This window comes from Carlito syrichta, unplaced genomic scaffold (genome assembly GCF_000164805.1).
Source record: "Carlito syrichta isolate Samal-C Ts95f unplaced genomic scaffold, Tarsius_syrichta-2.0.1 Scaffold309768, whole genome shotgun sequence".
Classification (NCBI taxonomy): domain Eukaryota; kingdom Metazoa; phylum Chordata; class Mammalia; order Primates; family Tarsiidae; genus Carlito; species Carlito syrichta.
The window spans coordinates 551,488-555,962 of record NW_007253864.1 but is presented as its reverse complement, the minus strand read 5'-3'; positions in this window follow the sequence as shown (position 1 = coordinate 555,962).

Sequence of the window (4,475 nt, the reverse complement as noted above, 5' to 3'; positions counted from 1 at the left end):
CCCACACACACACACACACACACACACACACACACACACACACACACACATGCTTGTTCAGCATAACTTGGGGACATTGTGGGTTCAGTTCCAGACCACTGTGATAAATTGAGTCACATGAACTTTTTGGTTTCTCAGTGTGCATAAAAGTTATGTTTATTCTATACTGTAGTCTACCAAGTGTGCAATAGCATTATGCCCATAGAACCAATACACATGGTATACATGAAGAACTTCTCTGGAAAAATACATGAGAAACTGAGAACCCAGTTGATGACTCTGGGTAAGGAAGGAGTCAGGCGGCCGAGGGACAAGGGTAAGAGGGAAATTGTTTACTGTATCTTTTGAATTTGAACCATATGATAAATACATCTCCTGAATGAAAAAAAAAAATTTTTTTTGAGTTGGCGTCTCACTCCTTCACCCAGGCTGGTTATAGTGGCACGCACATGGCCACTCCAGCATCGACCTGCTGGGCTCCAGCAATCCTTCCGCCTCAGCCTTCCAAGTAGCTGGAACTACAGGCATACGCTACCTCGGCCGGCTAATTTTTTATTTATTGTAGAGACAAGGTCTCGTCAAGCTGAACCCGTGGGCTCAGGCAATCCACTCACCTCGGCCTCCCAAAGTGCTGGGATTACAGGTGGAGCCACCGAGCCCAGCCAAGACTTTTTTTTTTAACTTTAAGCTTTAGATTTGGCACCAGAGCAGTTAGGCATATTCAGTATTTAAGTATAGTCATATAAATAAATCAGCAGAACTTTTTAACCCAACTTTCCTCCCTCTAAAATATAAACTCATTCTCATAACTGTAATTCTAGCACTTGGAGAGGTTGAGTTGAGAGCATTGCTTGAGCCCAGGAGTCTGAGACCAGCCTGGGCAACACAGTGAGACCTTGTCTCCACAAAAAAATTTAAAAATTAGCCTAGCATGGTGGCTCATGCTTGTAGTCCCAGCTGCTCAGGAGGCTAAGGCAGGAGGATCGCCTGAACCCAGGAGGTCGAGGCTGTGTTGAGTTGTGATCATACCACTGCACTCCAGCCTGGGTGACAGAGGAGAACCTGACTCAAAAAAAAATCAACTCAATGGGAACAACTTCTAACCCAGGTGGCAAGCAACCTGCCACTCTCTTCCTTGCTGGTATCTCTAGTTATCACCGACCTCTTTATGTTGGCAACCCCAGGCCTCAGCCTGGGACCTCATCTCTTTCTGTCTGCCTTCACGTGCTTGGTGACACTCGCTTTCTGCAGCTGGGACCTGTCTCCTGATCTTTGACTCCTGCACTCCACGCTCCTGTAACCAACTGGAGGGAACACATCTTCACTCGGACGCAGTCCTCTTGCAGCCAACATGTTCCCCCGTCCCAGCATTCCTCATCCTCCACAGGCCTCCCATTTTGTAAGTGGCAACGCTACCCTTCCGGTTGCTCGGATCCCTAACCGCAGGTTCCTCCTCTCCTCTCACTCCCCATGCTTCACTTGTCAGCAAATCTGGGGCAGCCCCACCCTCAGCCATGTTCAAATCCAGTCACCACCCCCGCCTGACCTCTTCCACCCTGGCCTCCCCTCTCTCATTGCTCACCTGCATTACTGGTAAAACCTCCGGGCTGATCCTTCCACGTTTGTCTGCAAACACAGCCAGCGTGATCCTGTTGAAGCCTGACTAAGACCACGTCACTCTGTCAAAGTCCTGGTGGTTTCGCATTCAGAGCTAAACCCAGAGTCCTTGTGATGCCCCTTACGGCCCTGTTTGGCCGCCTCCTTCCCTGCCTTCATCTCCTGCCACTGTCCTCCTCCTTCATCCATTCCAGGCACAGCACCCTCCTCCCTCCTCCTCAGATACAAGCCCAGGACCTTTGCACTTGTCGTTCCCTCTGCCTGGGAATTTCTTCTACTTGATGACCGTCTGACTGGCTTTCTCACCTCCTTCAGGCCTTTACTCAGCATCGCCTTCTCAGCGAGGTCCTCCTTGGCCCCTCTGTCTACAGCTGCACCCCTTCCTCCGCCTACTCCCACACCAACACCCCCTCCCTGCTTTTCCATAACCCCTCTCACCATTGAGCAGACCACGACTTTGACTTCCTTGCAGGTAGCTATAGATATGAGGTTTCTTTATGAGGTAATGAAAATGTTCTAAAATTGACTGTGTGATGATTGCACAACTCTGTGAATATACAAAAGTCTATTGCATTGTACATGTTAGTGGGAGGATTGCATGGTATGTGACTTATATCTCAAGAAAACTATTTAAAATGTTGAAAGTTGGTGACTCACCCATGCTTGATTCACAGTACACAACCTGCTGAAGACCACAGCCCTAGACAAGCTTGGGTGCAGGGGAGGACCTGAACTAGAAGGTCCCTGAAAGTAGCCCCAACCTCACCCAACTCAAGGCATCTGCTGTCCGTGGAAGGAACACCAACCCCTTGGCTGTGCCAAAGCAAGAAAGGGACAGAAAAACAGTGAAATTTCCAACATCCTCTCCCAGTCAAATAGCCAAGAAGACCACAGCTTGGCCTTCCATGGCTTCTGCATACATGCTACATTTCATAAACTCATGTCGGCACCTAAGACAACATGGATGTTTAGAATTAGGGCTCTTTTAATACTAGAGATTGGGCAGAGTAGGGGAGTCAACCAAAAGGAGAAAGAGGAAGGACTTGAGTACTCCCTCTCCTGCCTTATGTGCGACTTGGAACCCGACGACCTGCGTCAGAGTGGCCACTGCAGTCGTGGGTCTGTCTGGGACAGTCAGCTTGGTAGAGGTTGATGGGAGCAGGGACGTGGGACTCAGGAGTCCTCTGTGTTGATTTCTGAGCACTGACACCTTTTAACAAAGGGCACAGAAAGCATTTTGGAACTTAGCTGCAAATAGTAAAATGCTACTGATGGGGGTGATGACACAAGGTCTCCCTGGGGATGGTCTGTCACTGACTTTCTTGATCACTGGACCTTCTTGGAGGGCAAAGCAAGCCTAGGTCTTTTTGGCAACATGGTGACAAGATTGTGGTCCCCACGCTGCTGGTGGCAGTTGCCTCTTTCTCCCGGCGTTGGCTTGCTCTCAGGGCCTCCTCCTGGCAAAGCCCCTTCCCTTTGTCCCTTTTGTCCCCTTGTTGGCTAGACCAGCTTCCAGAGCCTTGGTCATCTTAGCCTCCTTAAGTTTCAGCATTTTTGTTTCTCATCAGCAAGACAAGAATGATACTTATCCCCACGGTTGTTTTTATGGGCATTTAATGAGCTGGTTCTCATACAGCACCAATCACAGGCGCTTAAGAAGTGGTTGTCCTTGTGAGGCTACCATGGGTGGAAATGTTGCTCCCATCTCTCCTGCTTCTGAATCTTGTTTGTGCTCCACACAGAGAACTCCCCTTGCGGAACATCAAAGCATAACTGTAAAGTTAACTGCGGTTTCTCTCCGGCCATACCCGCAGAGCGCTGCCTCCAGAGAGAGTCATGCAGCGGCCCCCGGCCCGCCTCAAATCGCCCCACAGCTTGGAGCTGGCCGACCCTTCCTGCATCCGTGGGCTGGCATCCTGTCTGCAAGCCTGCCTCAGCTTGTCATGTGGCGGGGCCACTCGGGTCCCCACCCACCTCGAAGGCGATTGACTCTTTCCAAGAAGCAGGATGCACTCAGTGCAGGTGCCAAGTGGGCTCTGAGCACAGCCCCGGGCTCCGCGGCCACCTGCACGCCCCTGTCTCTCTGAACGCCAACCTGGGTGTCCAGCCACCATCAAGGTGATTAGGAAGTATTAAGGCTGTGCGCTTTCCTTCCCACAAAAATAATCACCGGGAGCCCCTTTGATTTCCAGGGAAATTGGGGCTTCTTGCTGTACTTCCTGTCAGGCCGGCCCTTTGAACAAGCTCACTCCATAATTTAGAGTTTGGATCTTGTTTTAAATGGCAGTTAAAAATTGTATGTGGCAGTTCACAATGAAATTTAGCTTGACAGCTTGGACATAAAACTAAAAATAAATGACTTCACATCCAAATAATAAGTAATAACAATGTTAGCCTGCATAAGAATAGCAGGGCTGAATTCAAATACAATATTAATTTTAGGAATATGAGTGACTGGGGAGAGACAGAGGCAAAGAAACAAATCCTTCATATAGCAATCGTCTCCTCTTATCCCCCAGGCAACTGGCTGCCTTTCACCTCCGCGGCACAGCAATTATGTGGTGTAATGGAGGCAGCGCAAATAAGCAGAAAGATTTTATTAAACCAAATGAGCAAATCATCTGCGTATTATTGCGATTTGATTGACACTGACAAGTGTCGAGCAGACGCGGATGTGAATATGATAAAGAAGCTTGCAGAAAAGCTCTTGATAATGTTACTCTTGATAAAGTTGCCTGGCCACCTTCTCTAAGTAAATAAAGGGGAGAGGAATATGACGCATATTAATTCACCCAGTTTGCAGCCTACTGGAGGACGAGAGGGAAAAAAAAGTTGCAATGGGTTCAGTGCGTGGCATT